Source organism: Oncorhynchus mykiss, chromosome 5 (genome assembly GCF_057628025.1).
Source record: "Oncorhynchus mykiss isolate SJ-2025 chromosome 5, ASM5762802v1, whole genome shotgun sequence".
NCBI classification, from domain to species: Eukaryota; Metazoa; Chordata; class Actinopteri; order Salmoniformes; family Salmonidae; genus Oncorhynchus; species Oncorhynchus mykiss.
In genome coordinates this window covers 47,169,119-47,181,832 of record NC_143026.1, presented here as the reverse complement: position 1 = coordinate 47,181,832, position 12,714 = coordinate 47,169,119, and the positions used below count along the sequence as shown (strand labels likewise).

At 39.9% G+C, this 12,714-nt stretch overlaps 1 protein-coding gene across 2 annotated transcripts in view; it reads right to left on the bottom strand.

Moving 5' to 3' along the window:
* Window positions 1-12,714, bottom strand: part of LOC110523964 (zinc finger protein 462) — a 95,661-nt gene that overhangs the window by 33,888 nt on the left and 49,059 nt on the right. The window lies entirely within an intron of this gene.

Here is a 12,714-nt window from a genome sequence, read left to right as displayed (position 1 = left end):
AATTCCTATAATAACTACAACCTAAAACTTCTGACCTGGGAATATTGAAGACTCATGTTAAAAGGAACCACCAGCTTTCATATGTTCTCATGTTCTGAGCAAGGAACTTAAACGTTAGCTTTCTTACATGGCAAATATTGCACTTTTACTTTCTTCTCCAACACTTTGTTTTTGCATTATTTAAACCAAGTTGAACATGTTTCATTATTTATTTGAGACTAAATTGATTGTATTGATGTATTATATTAAGTTAAAATAAGTGTTAATTCAGTATTGTTGTAATTGTCATTATTACAAATAAAATAAAAATCTGCCGATTAATCGGTATCGGCTTTTTGGTCCTCCAATAATCGGTATCGGCGTTGAAAAATCATAATCGGTCGACCTCTAATCCAGACTCATTTACTGTACTCCGAAATGTTGCCATTGTACGGGTGGTGAGTAACCTTGCCTGCGACCTAGGCACCTTGCCTGCGACCTAGGCTTTAGCTCAGGCTAAAACGGTCTTGATATTCAAAGAGGACCTGGAATCGAACTCCTTTGTCACACCTTTGTGGCTGTTATTAGGTTCCTGATTCATTAGCCATAGAAAACTAACTTTGCCTTCCTGTAACTGAAGAGGCCTCCTACCAGGAGACCAGAGACCACAGCCTGCCCTAAAAATGTATTGCAATGGGAAACAGAAATGAACATTTCTTATTAGAGTCCAAGACGTTTCAGTCTGTTTCTTCCATTTCGTGCCTAATGAATAAAACCCCAGGCTGCCCTGGTCTGCACGTCCCACTTCCTTGATCTGGGAAAGCAAAAAATGTGGTTTCTGTCTCACACACACACACACACACACAAAACAATTAATAGACAGCCAACCTGGCTTTTTATGGCCTACGGGAAGCTCACTATTTCTGTTGAAGGACCTGACCCTGCACTTCATAGGACCATAAATAAGATGAGCGTCCACAGAGCTGCCCAGCCTTGTATCATCAGCCTATTCTCACCAACTCTATGAGAGCGCTAGCGGACAGACCAGGGCCAGTCACAATGTAAATGGCAAGAGATCTAGTACAAATCAGTACAGAAACTTCTAATAGCCTACATGTTCATATGAAACTAATATAGTATAATTATTCCCTTTCATTTGTGTTTCTCTGGCAGACTTCATATCATCATATTAAAAACATTTCCAACACACTTATGGCCAAAACTCACCAAAGGCGAGCATGCATGTGATTTATTTTAGAATGCATTGTTTTTAATTATAATGACCCAACCAGGCGGGTTGTCCACTTTGACGCCTCTCTCAATTCGAAGGTGACTCTATTTTCGCATTTTATAGCTGATGCTGTAGTCACACAAAACAATAACAAAGGTGTTGTTGTTTTTTAATTGGAAGAGGTAGCTAAGTGTTGAGGCTTTACCGTTCATACTAAATTAGACCAATTCATCCACTTATGGAAACACAACATCGCTATCAGCAAAGATTATTGTAGATATGGACTATCCTGCTAGCATACAGTCAGGCTCGGATTAATTCAAAATACACCAGAGAACATAATTTGGCCACAGAGGATAAATCGTTTCTAAAAAAAATATATAACTGTGGATTAAGTTTTATCACAAGCACATACAGGTAACTGACAAAATAAAGGAAACACCAACATAAAGTGTCTTAAAATGGTGTTAGGCCACCATGAGCTGCCAGAACAGCTTCAGTGCACCTTGGCATAGATTCTACAAGTGGACCTAAACCAAGCCAGGAAATAACACACCATAACATATACTTTGTATCCTTCATTTACTCAAGTGTTTCCTTTATTTCATCAGTTATCGGTATGCCTACAGTTAGTTGGGAAGTCTGCAATTTGGGCAGCATTAGGGCTGTTGCGGTGACTGTATTACCGCCACACTGGCAGTCTTGAGTCATGACTGGAGTAAAATTTCCAGTGATTGTTGAGTCACGGTAATCTCCTTTTATGCAGCCTGGACATGTGTTGGTAGGACCCAACTCGCTAACGACCATCAGGTCGCTAATGGCCTGGTACTCAGGGCTCTATTGTCCTTCTAATCACTCTGACATCAATGCAAATGCTAGAGAAAATCCCATCAAACACTTATCATCGAAACAGTAGGTGTTTTTATAATTCACCTCACTGTGATTGATCAATTTGAAGAAAGAAGTTCAGCATGTGGAAAACATGGTCATTGTGGATGTTGTTTCAAAGCCTAACACAATGAAATGGACTTTCTAATGATCAATTCAAAACATCCAGGTGCATTTTAGAGAAAACCTGAATTAAAATAATGATTGTACCGTTATAATGATTGTGTAGAAAAACCAATCGAAAAAATAAAAACTGATTTAAGATGTCTTTGGTACATAATTGGTCTAGCCTACCTCCAAAATTAAACAAATTCTAGTAAATAGCCTTTGAATGTGGACTGTATTACTATGCACACTGACTGGGCTGGTTACCTTATGCTATGATCCAAAATGTTCTATTCATGAGTCTGGGAGAGAATGTACAGGCCTAGGCGATGCTGTGGGTTCACTGACTATGCAGGGCGTCTAAGCCTACAATTATAGTTATTTTGTATTTGATAGTAATAGGTAATAGGGACTTAAAAAAAAAAATCCCAATTAAAAGGCTGACACATTACCGTTAGCTACAGAATATCTCACCCCTGTGCGTTTCCATATCCTCTCTCTCTTTCATCCCTTTCTCCAGCGTGCTGAGAGAGTGGCTGTCAACAATTTAATGATATATGTTTTGTTGTGAATACATGCTACTATCGATGTTCCCGAACAGATTTCACTATGTTTCCCAAATTAAGCACTGGGTAAATGCGAGAACAGGGTTGGAGAGCCCGTGGCATACAGAGTTTGGGCAGAATATCACCTGTCGGGCAGTGGTTGATTAATGTAGTGAAATAAACGGAGTAGCCTGAAAAAGGAACCAGTGGAAAGTGGCATCCATTCACTATTTGAGTGCATATGGATAACATGTCTTTTGGAAACAAATTTCACATCTTAAAAAAGACTAGATTCAATTGAGAATAGTGAAAATATGATCACTTGTTGAGAGTGTGCAGCCTGAGGCAAAGAACAGAGTGCAAGCTTTTTTTTGCTACTTTCTCAAATCATCAACAGCCTATAGTTGTATCATGCAGCCCATAGATGTTTTGATTTCTAAGACATTCTAAGGATTGTTTCATTCACAACTAAAGTTGCAAATAACTCTAAATCTAGCATATAGGACCTTTTTCAAATTAACACTTTTTTAAGCTCAAAATAGCCACTTCATATGTGCACTCGCTCCAGATGGGAAACATATATTTTATTCAGCTAAGATCATTTATATTCTTCTTACTATAAAATCATATAATATAAAATAATGGCATGGGACTTATAAGCATATCTTCTCTTCTAAATGATCTTATCCTTATCTCAGCTCACTGGTCACCATAGCAGCACCCACCCGTAGCACGCACTCCAGCAGGTATATATCTCACTGGTCACCCCCAAAGCCAATTCTTCCTTTGGCCGCCTTTCCTTCCAGTTCTCTGCTGCCAATGACTGGAACGAACTGCAAAAATCACTGAAGCTGGAGACTCATATCTCCCTCACTAGCTTTAAGCACCAGCTGTCAGAGCAGCTCACAGATCACTGCACCTGTACAAAGCCCATCTGTAAATAGTCCATCCAACTACCTCATCCTCATACTGTATTTATTTATTTATTTATCTTGCTCCTTTGCACCCCAGTATCTCTACTTGCACATTCATCTTCTGCACATCTACCATTCCAGTGTTTAATTGCTAAATTGTAATTACGTCACCACCATGGCCTATTTATTGCCTTTCTTCCCTTATCCTACATCATTTGCACACACTGTATATATACTTTTTCTACTGTATTGTTGACTGTATGTTTGCTTACTCCATGTGTAACTCTGTGTTCTTGTATGTGTCGAGCTGCTTTGCTTTATCTTGGCCAGGTGGCAGTTGCAAATGAGAACATGCTCTCAACTAGCCTACCAGGTTAAATAAAGGTGAAAGAAAAAAAGAATGAACAATCCTACAGTGTCACGTTGGTATGAAGAGATTTGGGAGAAAGGCGCAGGAATGCACAATAAAAAAAAAAATAAAGCCCAAATTACGGTGTGCCGTGTAACGGCATGGGCATAAAGACCAAGCAAACACCTAGCAAAACACAGGGTAGAAACCCAAAACAAAAGAGCGAGGAATACCTCAAATAAATAACACACGTGCACAATGATTAACACCTGGGACGAGACCAGTAATCATCTGCTCAATCCACAATGGCAGGAAAGCCTAAACACACAGCACAGGTACTCACACACACCAACAGACAAAGTAACAATAATGGATAGCCCAATGGAAACCAAAGGTCACACTTATACAAGTACTAATCAGTGGGAATAGGGGACAGGTGTGCGTAATGAAAGTTCCGGAGGGATCTGTGATATACATCCAATGGCATGGCGCATAGCCAGATAACATACAGTAGGCCATCCCATATTCCGTTCTTCTGAAACAAAATGTCTTCCTATCATAATGTTTCTTTAGACCTGCCTAAAATAAATAATGGATTTATTGTGATGGTGTGTATTAAACTGATTTATTCTACTTAAAAAAAAAAAAACCCGTAGATGTTCCAAAGGTGCGCATCAGTGGCTTGTATGCAAGGAGACGCTAAACGTGTTTATGTTCATTAACGGTCAATTACAGTGAGACCGGCACACTTTTGCATGACAATAACCGTCTGGCAAAATGTAATTACCGCCACAGCCCTAGGCAGCACGCTTGCCAAATATAGAACAGCTTGTTGCTTTGTGGCCATAGACATGTAGCATAATCCATAGAAGGGTTTTAGAACCTCTTACTCAGGTGATTTGACTGTTAAAATCATGGAAAAACTAATAATGGATCCCAGTCCTGACTTGACTGTGTACTGCCATCTATGGATTATATTTCTATAGTTAGTTGCAGCTGTAATTTTGCCTGTAGCAAACTTCAAAATACAATTTTGGGGAGAATGTACAATTCGGAAAGGAAATGCCTACTGTTGAAAAGAGAAGACTAATCTGTCTGTAAAAGCAATATAACAATTCATTCTCAACAACTCCCAACTTTAAGCGACCCGCGCCATTTTTTTAATCAAAGTAGCTTATCTTCAGATAGGATATTGCCATGACGAGCGCATCGGCCATAACCGGTAAGTCAGTGTGTCACTGGAAAGTTTATTTAGAAGCCTACTATAGCCTGCAATACATACAGTTGAAGTCGGAAGTTTACATACACCTTAGCCAAATACATTTAAACTCAGTTTATCACAATTCCTGACATTTAATCCAAGTAAAAATGACCTGTCTTAGGTCATTTAGGATCACCACTTTATTTGAAGAATGTCAAATGTCAGAATATTAGTAGAGAGAAAGATTTATTTGAGCTTTTATTTATTTCATCACATTCCCAGTGGGTCAGAAGTTTACATACACTCAATTAGTATTTGGTAGCATTGCCTTTCAATTGTTTAACTTCGGTCAAAAGTTTCAGGTAGCCTTCCACAAGCTTCCCACAATAAGTTGGGTGAATTTTGGCCCATTACTAATGACAGAGTTGGTGTAACTGAGTCAGGTTTGTAGGACTCCTTGCTCGCACACGTTTTTTCAGTTCTGCCCACAAGTTTTCTATGGAATTGAGGTCAGGGCTTTGTGATGGCCACTCCAATACCTTGACTTTGTTGTCCTTATGCCATTTTTCCACAATTTGGAAGTATGCTTGAGGTTATTGTCCATTTGGAAGACCCATTTGCGACCAAGCTTTAACTTCCTGAGTGATGTCTTGAGATGTTGCTTCAATATATCCACATGATTTTCCTCTCTCATGATGCCATCTATTTTGTGAAGTGCACCAGTCCCTCCTGCAGGAAAACTCCCCCCACAACATGATGCTGCCACCCTTGTGCTTCACGGTTGGGATGGTGTTCTTCGGCTTGCAAGCCTCCCCCTTTTTCCTCCAAACATAACGATGGTCATTATGGCCAAACAGTTCTATTTTGGTTTCATCAGATCAGAGGACATTTCTCCAAAAAGTATGATCTTTGTCCCCATGTGCAGTTGCAAACCGTAGTCTGGTTTTTCTATGGCAGTTTTGGAGCAGTGGCTTCTTCCTTGCTGAGTGGCCTTCCAGGTTATGTCGATATAGGACTCGTTTTACTGTGGATATAGATACTTTTGTACCTGTTTCCTCCAGCATCTTCACAAGGTCCTTTGCTGTTGTTCTGGGATTGATGTGCACTTTTCGCACCAAAGTACGTTCATCTCAAGTAGACAGAACGCTTCTCCTTCCTGGGCGGTATGACGGCTGCGTGGTCCGATGGTGTTTATACTTGTGTACTAATGTTTGTATAGATGAACTGGGCACCTTCAGGCATTTGGAAATGGCTCATTAGCGCTCTGGAGCAGGTTTTCATCAAGAATTTCTCTATACTTTGCTCCGTTCATCTTTTCCTCAATCCTGACTAGTATCACTGTCCCTGCCGCTGAAAAGCATTTCACAGCATGATGCTGCCACCACCATGCTTCACCGTAGGGATGGTGCAAGTTCCCTCCAGATTTAATGCTTGGCATTCAGGCCAAAGAGTTGAGTCTTGGTTTCATCAGACCAGAGAATCTTGTTACTCATGGTCTGAGAGTCTTTAGGTGCCCTTTGGCAAATTCCAAGCGGGCTGTCATGTGCCTTACTGAGGAGTGGCTTCCTTCTGGCCACTCTACCATAAAGGCCTGATTGGTGGAGTGCTGCAGAGATGGTTGTCCTTCTGGAAGGTTCTCCCATCTCCACAGAATAACTCTGGAGCTCTGTCAGAGTGACCATCAGGTTCTTGACCATCAGGGCCTTGACCAAAGCCCTTCTCCCCCGATTGCTCAGCTTGGCGGCCAGCTCTAGGAAGTGTCTTGGTGGTTTCAAACTTCTTGTATTTAAGAATGATGAAGGCCACTGTGTTCTTGGGGACTGCAGAAATGATGTGGTGCCCTTCCCCAGATCTGTGTCTCAACACAATCCTGTCTTGGAGCTCTATGGAAAATTCCTGGCTTAGTTTTTGCTCTGACATGCACTGTCAACTGTGGGACCTTACATTTTATCTGACATTTATTTAAATAGGCAAGTCAGTTAAGAACAAATTCTTATTTTCAATGATGGCCTAGGAACAGTGGGTTAACTGCCTGTTCAGGGGCAGAACGACAGATATATACAGATGTGCGCGGATATAGACGGGTGTGCGCCTTTCTAAATCATGTCCAATGAATTGAATTTACCACAGGTGGACTCCAATCAGGTTGTAGAAACATCTCAATGATGATCAATGGAAACAGGATACACCTGAGCTCAATTTTGGGTCTCATAGCAAAGGGTCAGAATAATTATGTAAATAACTTATTTATGTTTTAAAAATATATATATACATTTGCAAACATTTCTAGAAACCTATTTTCACTTTGTCATTATGGGATATGGTGTGTAGATTGATGAGGAAAAACATTCATATCTCTACCTACATATACATACTGTATAACCTCAATTACCTCAACTACCTCGCACCCCTGTACATTGAGTCGGTACTGGTAATCCTTGTATATAGCCTCATTCTTAAAAAAAAAAAAAAGTGTTACTATCTCCTTTTTTATTTAGCTAATATTTTTCTTACTTTTTAACTATTTTTAACTCAAAGCCTTAGGGCCTATGATTTCTTAATCCGGCACTGCATACAGTCACTGCTCTGCCTGTCCAGTCCTTTCCATCCACCTCGCTCTGCTTGCTCCGCTCACACGCTTCTCGCTAGTTTTTCGCTTTAGTTGGGGACAAATTTCCAGCGTTTTTGGTATGAAGATGACTTCTCTCGCTCTCTCTTTCCTATAGTTTTTTATTATTATTTTTTTTTTTTTGGGGGGGGGGGGGGGGGGTAAAATAAACATATGAACAACAATTTACAGACACCCCTATCCTTAGTGCCTGCATTGCTTGCCACGGGACTTAAATTGTGCCAATTTGTTTTTTTTCTCAATCGCCCACGCTATTTCAATAATAAATCATTCAATTTTTCCATTGTATTAATGATGGCGGATTACGTTTTTTCAAGATGAGAAGGGAATCGTCCAGCCCATTGGGTATCTAACTACACCCCCATATTCCGTGTTCTGAAATATGCAGACAGACGGATTAAAAGTAAGTTTGCATAACTTTTGGACTTTATAGCATTCCCAGAAAGCATAGATTATTGAATCATTGTTAGTTCTAGACTTAAGATATGACTCTACCGTTGTACTGTAGAATGTGTACATTTAGTCTTTTGTATAATAAATTCTATACGTTAGTTTATACTGGATTAAGCGTACATTTTTATTAACTGTAATTTCATTAGTTATGCTTCAACTTTCCCTCCATCTTGTGCCAACATCAGTTCTTTTTAAGTCAAGTAGTTTATTTTATTAAGAGATTGTCAGTTGGATAGGCTCTCTGCAAGGTTTTGTACATCTTACCTATCATATGAACATCCCTTTCTGACTCAAATAAGATTCCCTCATGGGTTGCTCTGATGATCAACATATTTCAAATCGAAATGGTGTGATATGTAATTTTTGTGATATGTATTTGAAATGATCTACATTGGTCAGTCCAAAATTACTTTTTAAATTCTGGAACGGAAATACGTGTATTTCAAGTTACCAAGTGACATAATGGTTTCTACGCCTTTCGTTATCCAGGTTGTGTTTTTAGAGAGTGACATTGGTTCTTGTAGAATATGTTACATTTTCTTCTATATTGTTAAAATGTTCTTAACTATGAAGTTGTTCATGTTTTTAGCTTTATCCTTTGAAAAATAGACACATAAACAGATTCTGGGGATGAGCATGATCATCTTCAATATGTACCCACTGTTCCTCGTTAGTGCAATTAACTATATGTCTCAAGTAAAAGCCCTGGGTAGTGAGGGGATACACTTCCAAGTCTGGAAGGTTTAAACCACCCGCAGGCTTTCATATTGTTGAGTAATGGAATACTGTTGTCTTTATATATTTGTTGTTTGTTGACACTTATTAAGCATCCTAAATATTACATGTATAATAATCCACAAAGGATTGTTGTAGATTGTGAGTTATTCTTTTTCCTATTGCCATTATTATAATTTTTTTCCTCCACGTTAATTTTTGTCCTGAGATATCCTGACATGCCATCTTCTGTATTCAGTGTACAACTGCCTGGACTGGCCTGGCCCTGGTCTGCAAAACCAACAAGGCCTTAATTTGGCTTCTGTCTTGGGTGAGGCGTTAAATCCTCAGGCTTGCCGTCCCTTTGCCAAGTCCCTGGCAACCTCATCGGAATACTAATGTTGAAACGGTTACCCGCTGCCCTCAATGTTATGGCCTCTTTTCCCCTTGCCTGCCTGCAACGGTCAGGAGGGACTACCTCGCTTGTTTTCTCCAGGGGAAGTTGACAGACTGTCTACCCAGGGGTCTCCGTTGCAATAAAAAAAAAACTGGAAACAGAACCCTGCCATCCGTAAAAACAGACTTCGGCAGTGTGGGGTCTCTTAGGGCTAGGAGTCAAAAGTCAAGTCGGACTCTGAACTAAAGAGTTGGGGGACACAGTGGAATTTAGAGAGAAGTTGTAGGGGAATTGTATTATTTGCAAAGCAGCTTCAGAAGTAACCTTTCAGTTACAGCTGAAATAATAAAAAATTATATTTCCTGTTTTTGAGAGGGTAAGGGCTAAAATTAGTTATGGGATGAAAAGAACATAATAATACATCATCATTCTATTTGTAAGAAAGTAATTAATCTGAATGCATGCACATGAATAATATGCAGATAAATCATTAACTTTTACAGTGGCAAGAAATCGAATGTGAACCCTTTGGAATTACCTAGATTTCTGCATAAATTGGTCACCAAGGCACAACAATAGACAAACATAGTGTGCTTAAACTAATAACACACAAATTATTGCATTTTTCTTGTCTATATTGAATACATAATTTAAAAATTCACAGTGTAGGTGAGAAAAAGTATGTGAACCCCTAGGCTAATGACTTTTCCAAAAGCTAATTGAGTCCAATCAATGAGATGAGATTAGAGATCTTGGTTAGAGCTGCCTTGCCCTATACAAAAAAGAGTGCCTTGCGAAAGTATTCGGCCCCCTTGAACTTTGCGATCTTTTGCCACATTTCAGGCTTCAAACATAAAGATATAAAAACTGTATTTTTTTGTGAAGAATCAACAACAAGTGGGACACAATCATGAAGTGGAACAACATTTATTGGATATTTCAAACTTTTTTAACAAATCAAAAACTGAAAAATTGGGCGTGCAAAATTATTCAGCCCCTTTACTTTCAGTGCAGCAAACTCTCTCCAGAAGTTCAGTGAGGATCTCTGAATGATCCAATGTTGACCTAAATGACTAATGATGATAAATACAATCCACCTGTGTGTAATCAAGTCTCCGTATAAATGCACCTGCACTGTGATAGTCTCAGAGGTCCGTTAAAAGCGCAGAGAGCATCATGAAGAACAAGGAACACACCAGGCAGGTCTGAGATACTGTTGTGAAGAAGTTTAAAGCCGGATTTGGATACAAAAAGATTTCCCAAGCTTTAAACATCCCAAGGAGCACTGTGCAAGCGATAATATTGAAATGGAAGGAGTATCAGACCACTGCAAATCTACCAAGACCTGGCCGTCCCTCTAAACTTTCAGCTCATACAAGGAGAAGACTGATCAGAGATGCAGCCAAGAGGCCCATGATCACTCTGGATGAACTGCAGAGATCTACAGCTGAGGTGGGAGACTCTGTACATAGGACAACAATCAGTCGTATATTGCACAAATCTGGCCTTTATGGAAGAGTGGCAAGAAGAAAGCGATTTCTTAAAGATATCCATAAAAAGTGTCGTTTAAAGTTTGCCACAAGTCAAACAGACACACCAAACATGTGGAAGAAGGTGCTCTGGTCAGATAAAACCAAAATTGAACTTTTTGGCAACAATGCAAAACGTTATGTTTGGCGTAAAAGCAACACAGCTGAACACACAATCCCCACTGTCAAACATGGTGGTGGCAGCATCATGGTTTGGGCCTGCTTTTCTTCAGCAGGGACAGGGAAGATGGTTAAAATTGATGGGAAGATGGATGGAGCCAAATACAGGACCATTCTGGAAGAAAACCTGATGGAGTCTGCAAAAGACCTGAGACTGGGACGGAGATTTGTCTTCCAACAAGACAATGATCCAAAACATAAAGCAAAATCTACAATGGAATGGTTCAAAAATAAACATATCCAGGTGTTAGAATGGCCAAGTCAAAGTCCAGACCTGAATCCAATCGAGAATCTGTGGAAAGAACTGAAAACTGCTGTTCACAAATGCTCTCCATCCAACCTCACTGAGCTCGAGCTGTTTTGCAAGGAGGAATGGGAAAAAATGTCAGTCTCTCGATGTGCAAAACTGATAGAGACATACCCCAAGCGACTTACAGCTGTAATCGCAGCAAAAGGTGGCGCTACAAAGTATTAACTTAAGGGGGCTGAATAATTTTGCACGCCCAATTTTTCAGTTTTTGATTTGTTAAAAAAGTTTGAAATATCCAATAAATGTCGTTCCACTTCATGATTGTGTCCCACTTGTTGCTGATTCTTCACAAAAAAATACAGTTTTATATCTTTATGTTTGAAGCCGGAAATGTGGCAAAAGGTCGCAAAGTTCGAGGGGGCTGAATACTTTCGCAAGGCACAGTAAAATCACAAAATGTGAGTTTGCTATTCACAAGAAGCATTGCCTAATGTGAACCTTGCCTCGGACAAAAGAGATCTCAGAAGACCTAAGATTAAGAATTGTTGACTTACATGAAGCAGGAAAGGGTTAAAAAGTATCTCTAAAAGCCTGGATGTTCATCAGCAAGTAAGCATCAGTAAGACATATTGTCTATAAACGGAGAAAGTTCAGCACTTTTGCTACTCTCCCTAGGAGTGGCTGTCCTGCAAAGATGACTGCAAGAGCACTGCGCAGAATGCTCAATGAGGTTAAGAAGAATCCTAGAGTGTTAGCTAAACACTTACAATCTCTGGAACATGCTAACATCTCTGTTGATGAGTCTACGATAGGTAAAACACTAAACAAGAATGGTGTTCATGTGAGGACACCACGGAAGAAGCCACTACTGTCCAAAAAAATAAATAATTGCTGCATGTCTGAAGTTTACAAAAGTGCAACTGGATGTTCCACAGCGCTTCTGGAAAATTATTCTGTGGACAGATGAAACTACAGTTGAGTTGTTAGGAAGGAACACACAACACTATGTGTGGAGAGAAAAAAGGCACAGCACACCAACAACAAAACCTCCTCCCAACTGTAAAGTATGGTGGAGGGAGCATCATGGTTTGGGGCTGCTTGGCTGCCTCAGGGGCTTGACAGCTTACTGTCATCGACGGAAAAATGAATTCCCAAGTTTATCAAGACATTTTGCAGGAGAATGTTAGGCTTAGGTATCTGTCCGCGAATTGAAGCTCAACAGAAGTTGGGTGATGCAACAGGACAACGACCCAAATCACAGAAGTAAATCAACAAAAGAATGGCTCCAACAGAAGAAAATGCGCCTTCTGGAGTAGAGGTCGACCGATTAATCGGAATGGCCGAGCCAAT